An 11,209-nucleotide genomic window follows, 5' to 3' on the forward strand; every position below is an offset into this window, starting at 1 on the left:
GATAAAGAACCCGCTTGCCAAGGTAGGAGACAAAGGTTCGATTCCTGGGTTGGGAAGATCCCCTGGAGGAAGAAATGGCAACCCATTCCAGTATTCTTGCCTGGGAAATCCCATGGACAGAGGAGCTGGTGGGCTGCAGCGCACGGGGTTGCGAAAGAGTCAGACACAACTTAGCGACGAAACAACAACAGCGAGTTTGTATCTGCCAATCCCAGTCTCCCAATTCATCCCACCCCACTCCCCCCCGACGTCCTTATGGCCGTTCTCTACGTCTGTGTCTCTATTTCTGCTTTGCAAATCCACCTAGATGTTTTAGTTATTTTTTTTTATGTGGATCTTTTTAAAAGTCTGTATTGAATTTGTTGCAATACTGCTTCTGTTTGATATATTGATTTTTTGACCATGAGGCATATGAGATCTTAGCTCTTTGACCAGGGATCAAACCCACACCCCCTACATTAGAAGGCAAAGTCTTAGCCACTGGACTGACAGGGAAGGCCCTCTACCTAGTGTTTTTTTTTTCTTTTTTAATTTTTTTTAACTTTTTAATGGGGAAAAATAGATGGACAGTATACTATACCAATCACAAGTGGACTTCTCCATTGAGTTGTCGCCAAACAAGCACCCCTGTGTATTCAGCACCCAGCTCAAGAAACTGAACATTACCAACACCCCAAGGAATCCCCTTTCATGCCTCCTCTCCAAAATATTCTCCATCAGTATAACAGTTATCATGACTTGTAATATAATGACCGTCTTCTCAGCCTTAACAGCCTTGCCGCCTGCCACGTGTGTTTCTTTGACTTTCCATGTAATGGTCCTTAGAAGGAGCCACTGGGTGGCCCTCCATGGCCCATGGATCTCTCACAAGAAACAAGTTCTCCTTTGATTGCCCATCAGAGGGAGGTAGGGTTGTAGCTTTTCCCAGACTTGGGGGCTGCATTCATTCGGGTCCTTCAAGATAGGCATCAAGGTGGAAGCAGGCATCCACGTAACGGAAGGAAATGCCTGTGAAGGATGAGGGGGAGAGAGAGCAGGAAGAGGCCAGAGAGCCTTCAGCCCACAGGGCCGGTCTACATCCGTGAGGGATGGAGGGGAGTGGAGAGGGCGTACTTGGTCAGGAGAAGCCTTGGATTGTAGGCAGATTGCCCGTCCGAGGAGACCTGTGCTTCGCAGGCAGGAATGGGCCCACCCTTCTGCAAAGGTGCTGACGCTGGATTCCTCGGGGCAGGTTCTCATAAAGGGCACTCTAGGTGGGGCCACCCAAGATAGCTTCTTCTCTGGTGGACGCACTGACCTCTTCATTCATGTGACAGTTTTGTGCACTGTCACGGCCGTGGTCAGAGTGTAGAAAGTCAAGCTAACCTGGGTGAGAGTTGTAACAGAGCCTTTGCTTCCTAGCAGGATGATTGCACTTCTCTGAGTCACAGTTTCCTCATTTGTAAAACAGGAGAACTTGTCCTCACTTCATGAGGTTGTTCTAAGGGGTTACAGGATTTCAATAAAGTGCAGGACTTTCCTGGTGGTCCCATGGTTAAGAATCCACCTGCCAAAAAAAAAAAAAAGAATCCACCTGCCAATGCTGAGGACACAGGTTTGGTCTCTGTCCAGAAAGATTCCATATGCCACAGGGCCCTTGAGCCCATGCGCCAAGCACTGGAGCCCAAGCACCCTAGAACCCATGCCCCACAGCAGGAGAAGCCGCCACAATGAGAACCTCAACTAGAGAGTGGCCCTTGCTCGCCACAACTGGAGAAAAGCCAGCATGCAGCAATGAAGACACAATGCAGTCAGAAATAAGTAAATAAAATAAAAAATAAAAAAAAATAAAGTATGCGACATGAAGTGGGTGCTCCGTCAAGTCAGTTCCATTTATTCCTCCCCTTGTAGGATTTCCCATCCTCCCCAGGGTGCAGAGCGTACCCTCTTCCTTAGGGATCACTTTTTCTCATGGGCAGGGCATATTCTGCAGGGCTGGGTCCTGATGCTTTGGGCTCTTAGGCAGCAGGTTCATTATCCCCCACTTAAGTCATGGGCTCCTTGAAAGTCTGGTGAGCCCTATAGACCAGTGGTCCCCAACCTTTCTTGGCACAAGGGACTGGTTTTTTTGTGGAAGATAGTTTTTCCATTGATGGGAGTTGGGGGGGAGGGTAAGGATGGTTTCAGGATGATTTCAGTGCAGTAGAGTTCACACTCCTATATGGATCTAAAGCCACCACTGACTAACAGGAAGCAGGGCTCAGGCAATAATGTGAGCAATGGGAGTGGCTGTAAATACAGATGAAGCTTCACTTGCTCACCGGTGACTCACCACCTGCTGGGCAGTCTGGTTCCAAACAGGCCACGGACTGGTACCGATCTATGGCCCCGGGGAATGGGGACCCCCCCACTATAGACCTTTACTCAGAAAATCATTTCTAAAGAATAAAATAAAATACCTTAGATCAAAGAAGAAGCCAATTATGCTGACACTATTTATCACAATATTACAAAAACAAATTTGTAACATAGTAATGGATCTGTCTCTTTAGTTCATATGGTAGAGACCCCACCTGCAATGCAGGAGATCCAGGTTCATTCCCTGAATTGGGAAGATCCTCTGGAGAAGGGAATGGCAACCTGCTCCAGTATTCTTGCCTGGAGAATCCCATGGACAGATGAGCCTGGTGAGCTATAGTCTGTGGGGTCGCAAAGAGTCGGATATGGCAGAGCAACTGATACTACTAATGGATCTGTTTTATTTTTTTTAACACCTTAGGTTAACACATTCTAATGGTGCGCCTAATAATGAGTCTAATTTTAAGTCACAAAGAGCATAATTCCTATTTTGTGATATCTACAACAGGCATGATGTGATAGGAAAATGTCTTTGATTGTATCAGGGATAAAGTTTCAGGCACTGCTGATTCTACTGCATCCATAAGTGGAAGGAAATGTTAGATTTCAGTTAGAGGTAAGGGAAAATTAGAGATGTACTTCCCCCCACCCCCATCCAAATTTATTATTACAAACCCCAGGTAAAGACCGCCTGCCTGAGATGAATGGTACCTGCCTGCTCACTTTGGAGCATTTAATATCCAGAAATGGAGGTGCCCCCAGGTGTTCTCAGACCCTGCCCACCCATCACAGGTTTTCCGGGTAACATGTATACAGAAGTCTTCAGTGAACTGACAAGGCCACTGGACTCTTACTGATGCGGGCATGTGCAGTCTTGTTATTTTGTCCCTACACAGTGGCAGAACATTGGGCAAATCTGGGTAATTCTCAAGCCCTGGAATCACTTTGCAGCTTGTCTGCAGAATGAAGCGTTCCCATTTATTTTCTCCCTCCCTTCCCCCTTTTATTCAATAAAGGCAGCTTTCATTTCCCACCATTCTAACCCAACCCAAAGTTCCAGAACAGGTTTGCTTTTGGAATCCACTGGTGGATCCAGTGTGAGTTCAGAGGGTTTTATCTACTCAAACCTACCCACTCATTAGGGCTTCCCTGGTGGCTCAGTGGCTAAGAATCCACCTGCCGATGCAGGAGACGAGGTTTGACCCCTGGGTCGGGAAGATCCCCAGGAGAAGGAAATGGAAACCCACTCCACTATTCTTGCCTGGGAAATCCCACGGACAGAGGAGTCTGGTGGGCTACAGACCATGGGGTCACAGAAGAGTCGGACATGACTGAGTGACTAAACAATACCAACAGTGCACTTACTTGCCTCTAGGATGTCTGAGAATCTTATAATGGGGGAAGTTTTCATCCCGGTGTGAAATGCAATCCTGCAAGCTGATATATACCACTTGGCAAGCACCTTCAGTATCCTGTCAAAGGCAATGCGCTAGGTGCCATTTATGTGTTTTCTCGATTAATCTTGACAACTCCACGGGGGAATCACTTGTTCTCATGTTTCAAAGAACAAATGGGAACCAGAGAGTTTAATACCATTATTAAAATAATACACCCAGGACTTGAATTTGAAAGGTAGCTCTAACTTATTCCAAATCCTTGAAAATGATATAAGAGCCCTCCAGCTCAAAGTTCCCTTGATTAGGCTTAGGTAGGAAAAATCAAAGTAACAAAAGTGAGGTGGTGAGTACGATATTAAGCATGTTAGTTTCTCTGCCAGGCTAAGAGCACTTGGGACCGCAGCATGCCTTAGATTCTGCCCAGGTCCCAAGAGCTGCTGGTAGCAGAGGCCAGCAAAGGCCACGTCAAATTCGACTGCATTTTCTGTGTCCTCAATCTCTTTTTTTTGAACATCAGATGCAGAGAAATTACTGACTCACTGCACTTCTTTGTGTCCATTTTCTCTCTGGTGATTTGCTGTTGACATCATCAGTCATCAGCTCTGACCTCCCACAGGGACAGGGCAGTCACGGCCGCTGACTGGTTGCAGGCTTATTTGTGTGCTTCTGGCACTCGGGATCCTGGGCTCTGCTCTGGATGCACCAGACAGAAGAGATGATGATGCTGGCTCCTATCTGCATTCCTTTCTCAGTTCCTCACCATCCTAGTGTCTGTAGGTGTAACTCAAAAATGACTAGCTGGACATTGCTTGGTAATGTTTATATGGTAGAAAGATAGACTCAGATCCAAGGAGAGAATTGTTTAGACTAGGCTAAACTCAAAACCCAAGCCAAACTGAACTACTGTGGGGACCTAGCCTTGAGTGAGCCTGAGCTATACTAATTCCTCACTTTTAAAGGTTCACATGCTTTCATTTCCTTTATAACAATAATGGTGTAATGACCCCCCTTACTCAGTACCATGCCAGGCGGTTGCCGAGAGCTCTATGGGCATTATTTAAGCAATCCTCATAGGAATGCTGGGCTTCCCAGGTGGCGCTAGTGATAAAGAGCTCACCTGCCAATTGAAGAGACATAAGACATGCAAGTTCAATCTCTGGGTTGGGAAGATCCCCTGAAGGAGGGCATGGCAACCCAATCCAGTATTCTTGCCTGGAGAATCACATGGACTAAGGAACCTGGCGGGCTCTGGTCCTTAGGGTTGCAAAGAGTTGGGCACAAATGACTTATCGTATGCATGCATGCATAGGAATGCTATGAGGTATGTGATATTACTGTACCCATTTGGCAGATGATAAAACTGAGACCAAGAGTTGTCATTTAGCCACTAAATAAGGCATCTGAGATTTAGATTTTTCTCTTAAATGATTCCAAATTTCATGTTCAGAAACCACAGTTGGCAAACAGTGTGGATAGTGATTAAGGGTGGGTGCCCTTTTATTTTCTTATTGAAAATTGTCATTTATTTCCTTCCAGTTAAGAAGTAAAGGTGATAAAGGCATTATGTGGTCATGCAGAGTGTGTGTGTGTGTGTTGGAGGGGGGAGGCAGAGAGAGAGAGGACAGAAGTGGGGGATGGGGTAGTGGGAGGAGTCGATATTGATTTAGGAAGCTTATTACAAGCATATACAAGGATGTGTGGGAAAGGTGATGTGGAAAGACTAGACTTTGGCAATCTGAAATATATCTAGATTAGGATAAAAGTAATTACCGTTCTTAGGCTTTTTTTGAAAAGTCTGTGAAGTTCCAAGTGAATCTAATACAGGGCAGAGAAAGTGATGAAGGACAGATGGGTTGGTGGGTGGAACAGCTACTGAGGAACTTGTCCGCTCAGGACATCCTGGCCTCTGGGGAGCCCTCCCTGCCCTCACCATGAGACATGCAGAGAGAGTGGCTGTGCTGTATTCATTTCCTATTGCTTTGTAACGCATTGCCACAAATGCAGTGGCTTAAAACCAGATCTTTCATTAGTTTGCAGTCCTTTATTTTTTTCTTTTTTCTTCAGTCATAGGTGTTTTATTTAATAGATTTTAAGTGGAATTTTTTTTAAAAGCTTTTAATTAGAAATTGCAGATTAACAGGAAGTTGTAAAGATAATACAGAGAGGTCCTATGTACTTTTCACCCAGTTAGCTTGCAGTCCTTTAGGTAGATGTGTGGGTGGGCTCGAGTGGGTAGTCTGCCTGGGGTCTCACAGGGCTGAGATGAAGGCGTTGGCCAGGCTGGGCTTTTACATGAAAGATCTAAGGAAGATGATTCTTCCAGGTTCATTCAGTTGTTGGCAGAATTTAGGGGGGATCACACTTCACTACTGGGGGCTTGTCTATGGGCTTGCAGGTGGTTCCTCTGTCTTCAAAGCCAAAACAGCACATTGAATGCTTCTTTTTCTTTGACTCTCTCATATCCCCCACCTTCTGCTCCAGAAAAAGCTTCCTCTTTCAAGGGTTCACCTGGTTGGGTCAGGCCCACCCAGATCATCTCTGTATTTTAAAGTTAACTGGTTTGGGGTTTTAATTGCATGATCAGAATCCCTTCTCAGCATTCCCTAGATTCATGTTTGATTTAACAACGAAGGGCCAGGAATCTTGGGGTGTCATCTTTAGAAGTCTGTCTCCCACAACTGCCTTCTTCCTAAATGATCGCAGCCTTCTTGTCACTAGTGGTTAGACTGGAAAATTGTCATCTGACCCAGAGCTGGGAGAATTAGTTAATTTCCCAAGATATTTGAAAGTACCTCCCTCTGTCTTGGGACATTGGAGGTGGTTTCTTTTACAAGGGCTTCCCTGGTGGCTCAGATGGTTAAGAATCCACCTGCAGTGATGGAGACCTGGGTTCAGTCCCTGCGTTGGGAAGATCCCCTGGAGGAGGGCATGGCAACCCACTCCAGTGTTCTTGCCTGGAGAATCCCCATGGATAGCAGAGCCTGGCAGGCTACAGTCCCTAGTGTCGCGAAGAGTCGGACATGACTGAGCAGCTCAGCATACAAGCAGGAGGGTTAGAAACATCATCACACCTATGTTTTTAAAAAGGAGTGTAAAAACCGAAACGTAGGAATTCAGAGAATACAGGAAGCTGAGGGATCAGTTAGGCTGTGAGACCGCACAGGGCATTGTGCCAGGAAACCTGGAAGTGGATAATGGGGAAAAGAGAGTCAGCATTTTGGTGACAGAAATGAAAGGACGATGCCCGAGAGATGAGAAAAGGAGAGGCAGGCAGACAAGGGATGGTTCAGGAAAGAGCCCCAAGACCCTGCTGAAGAAGTCTGGATCAGGAGTAACACTGTTAACTGAGATCAGAGTGTGGAAGGAGGGGGTGTTTGGGGAGAGAATGAGTTCTCCGTGGAACCTTCAGGGGAACCTTTCCAGTGGGCAAGTGACAATGTGAGTCTGAAACAAAGTGGAAAGGAGGAATCTGGAGGTTCGATTTGGGACTCGCTGTGAACTAAGGGGTGGCTGAAGTCTTGGCAATGACCTTAATGGTGGGAGGGAGTAGAGTACACGGCTCCCAAGCTCTAAAGACACTGGGATGGTCTCTGTAGCCCCAAGGTGAGCAGGGTAGATAGAGGAAGGCAAGGACTGAGAGGGCAGAGGGCAAGAAGAGATGACATGTTTCCCTTAGGTTTAAAAATAGTCACGGGGGGACTTCTCTGGTGGCCCAGTGGTTAAGAATCTGCCTTGGAATGCAGGGGACCCAGGTTCAATCCCTGGTCAGGGAGCTAAGATCCCTCAAGCCACAGAGCAACTAAACCTGCTCATCATAACTAGAGAACCGGCATGCTGAAACAAAAGATCCTGCATGATGGAATGAAAATCCCATGTGCTGCAAACAAGACCCAATGCAGCCAAATAAATAAACTCTTGTCCGTCTTGGGTGGCCCAGCCCAGTACGGCTCATAGCTTCACTGAATTACACAAGCCCCTTTGCCATGACAAGGCTGTGAGATTGTGAAGGGGAATAAGTACATAAAATAAATTAATAACAGTCTTGTGATGCACTTTACGTTGGCTCTGGTACCTCTTCTCTTCTCCAGGTCCCACTGATGCTTTTTAATTTTGTTTTTATATTGTGGTAAAATGCATACAATGTCGTACTTATCATCCTAGCCATTTTTATGTGTACAGTTCAGTTCAGTGGCCGTCATCCATCATCCATCTCTAGAACTCTTCTCGTCTCATAAAACTGAATCTCTAGACCCATTAAGCGCCAACTCCCTGTGTCCTGCTCCCCTCAGCCCCTGGCAACCACCATTCTACTTTCTGTCTCTGTCAATTTTTTTGAGTACTCTAGGTTTCTCATATAAGTGTAATCATGCAGTATTTGTCTTTTTGTGATTGACTTATTTCACTTAACATCATGTCCCCCAGGTTCATCCAGGTTGTAGCGTGTGTCAGAGTCTCCTTCCAGAGCTTCCCTGGTGGCTCAGGTGATAAAGAACCTCCTTCCTTTTTAAGGCTGAATACTACTCCTTTGTATACGCACCACATTCTGCTTATCTAGTCATCTGTTGTCAGTGGGCATTTGGGTTTTAGCCATTGTGAATAATGCTGCTATGAACATGGGTGTACAAATGACTCTTTGAGACTCTTCTTTCAATTCTTTTGGATACATACCCAGAAGTGACATTGCTGAATCTTTTACTAGTTCTGTAAACAGTACGTACCGTACTGTTTTCCACAGTGACTGTATCATTTTACATTTCTACCAAGAGTGCACAGGGGTTCCATTTTCTCAACATCCTTGCCAACACTTGCTATTTTTTTTTATTCATTTTTATTCTTATAGTAGCTATTCTCATGAGTCCGAGGTGGTCCATATGTGCTTTTTGGTTGAACCTTAGTTTGTGCTATCATTTTTTAAAAACTTTTTTGTTATGCTCATTAAATGTAATTGATTTGGCAGATGATGTGAAAGAATATTTGCTATCTGAGTGATGGTGAGGACGTTCCTGACCACCAAGATTTATTACCTTTTTCATCATGTCTGTTTTTCTGAGATTTTAAAAATTTTTGTCCAGTCAGGTTTATTTTATAATACCAAATGGGGTTCATAAAAATATTAAACATATTTCTTTACTATGGAAGAGTACAATGTTATCTGTGTCATCTGTATTAATGTTTTTAACATTACTTACTTACTTGAAAAATGTTATTAGGTCCTGTTATTAAACATCATTGATGAAAAAAAAATGTAATTGATTTGTTTAGAGGCATGTTTGTGTATTGTTGTTCAGTCACTAAGTTGTGTCTGATTCTTTGTGACCCCATGGACTGTAGCCTGCCCGGCTCCTCTGTGAGGGAGTGTTAATTTTATTTTAAAATTTTATTTATCAGTATTTATTTTTGGCTGCACTGGGTCTTCATTGCCGTGGTGGGCTTTCTCTAGTTGTGGTGCATGGGCTTCTTATCGCGGTGGCTTCTCTTGTTGCAGAGCACAGGCTCTAGCATGCCAGCTTCTGTCGATTCGACTATCCGGCTCTAGAGCATGGGATTAGTAGTTATTGCACAAGGCTTAGTTGCCCCGTGACATGTAGAATCTTTCCAGACCAGAGGTTGAACCCATGTCCCCTGCATCGACAGGTGGATTCTTCAACCACTGGACCACCAGGGAAGTCCTGTGTGATCAAACACTTCGTGTCCTGACTTAAATTGGCCAGAAGGCCCCTGGAATTTTCTGGGACACCTGATACAAAGAGCCAATTCATTGGAAAATACCCTGATACTGGGAAAGATTGAGGGCAGGAGGAGAAGGGGGCAAGAGCAAATGAGATGGTTAGATGGCATTACCGACTCAGTGGATATGAGTTTGAGCAAACTCCGGGAGATAGTGAAGGACAGAGAAGCCTGAAGTCCATGGGGTCGCTAAGAGTTGGACATGACTTAAGCAACTGAAAAACAATAGGCCCAAAGTTGCTTATGAGTGGATTTGATCATTCATTGGCAAATGTTTGTAGAATTCTCTAAATATGCGATGTGGGCCAGCCTCTGCTTGATAATCCTGTATATGGATTTACCCTAGACGATTTCCTTGTCTTCTTTCAGGAGATTAAGAGTCAGAGTGGAGAGAGAATAAACCCATTATGGACAATTCAGCATATATACAAAAACTGACAAGCAAGGCTTATGGCACATTATTTCCTTGGCTGAATTCATTCCCACCAGGACAAGTTCCATCCCTGGAAAAAAAAAGTCTCCTTCTTGCAGGGCTCCAAAGAGAAGGCCAACAGCTCAGTGAAGGTTTTTACAGAGTAACAAGATGTTTGATAATTCAGATTCCATGTGTTGCCTATCTGCTTAACTTTTATTCTGCATTTACAAAAAATACATTTCCTAAATTATTTGACTCCACTGTCAGTAAAAGGCTCTAAGATCACTCAAAATTTCAGGCTATAGGTTGTCTCATTTGCATCCCAAGATACTGTTTCTGATGGAGGATAATTGCTCAATTCTTCCTGTGGAGTGAGGGGGTAAGGGTGGTTCAATAATGGCACTAGTGGTAAAGAACCCGCCTACCAATGCAGGAGATGTAAGAGACACTGGTTTGATACCTGGGTTGGGAAGATGCCCTGGAGAAGGGCATGGCAGCCCGCTCCAGGATTCTTGCCTGGAGAATCTGATGGACAGAAGAGCTTGGTGTGAGCTACAGTCCACGGGGTCGCAAAGAGTCGGACACTTAGACTGAACGACTAAGCAGCAGCAGCGTTATTTTTTTTAGAAAAGATAGACAGAGATGGGGGAACAGACAAAATCTCTCCACCCTGAAGTTTAACTGTGGAAACCAGAGTGACCCTGATCCAGAAATGCACTTAGTTGATAAATTCATGTATTCATTCCTTCCTTCCTCATTCAGGGGCTTCCCAGGAGGCACTAGTGGTAAACAACCTGCCTGCCAGTGCAGGAGACATGAGACCTGGGTTCAATCCCAAGTCAGGAGATCCCTTGGAGGAAGCCATGGCAACCCACTCCAGTATTCTTGCCTGGAGAATCCCATGGACAGAGGAGCCTGGTGGGCTATAGTCGATAGGGTTGCAAAGAGTTGGACACGACTGAAGCGACTTTGTGTGTATGAATGCTCCTTCATTCATTCAAAATGCTGGTATAACCAGCAACACTATTCTCTTTTCTTTCAAAGATGTTTTGATGTAAACTGTTCTTTTTTTTTTTTTTTTTTTTTATTTTAGGGCAAAAATGGCATCATATTTTTATTTAATTTCTTTAAACACAAGTAACATTTAACTTTTTAATTTGTTTTTACAATAATTTGTAGTTCATCATTGGTGAATTATTTCCTTATATCTTTGACCAGTTTTCTTTTTAATTTTTTTAAATTGGAAAATAATTGCTTACAACATTGTGTCAGTTTCTGCTGTACAATAACATGAATCAGACTTAAGTATACATATATTCCCTCCTTCTTGACC

The 11,209-nt window shown here is 44.5% G+C and overlaps 1 non-coding gene across 1 annotated transcript; it reads left to right on the top strand.

Annotated features, from left to right (window-relative positions):
- Nucleotides 1-8,686: 8,686 nt before the first annotated feature.
- On the top strand, nt 8,687-8,773 carry LOC136162198 (small nucleolar RNA SNORD24). Its single transcript, XR_010662019.1, has one exon. It is a non-coding gene; the product is annotated as a small nucleolar RNA SNORD24 (small nucleolar RNA).
- The last annotated feature ends 2,436 nt before the right edge of the window (nt 8,774-11,209 follow it).

This window comes from Muntiacus reevesi, chromosome 2 (assembly GCF_963930625.1).
Source record: "Muntiacus reevesi chromosome 2, mMunRee1.1, whole genome shotgun sequence".
In the NCBI taxonomy this organism is placed as follows: Eukaryota; Metazoa; Chordata; class Mammalia; order Artiodactyla; family Cervidae; genus Muntiacus; species Muntiacus reevesi.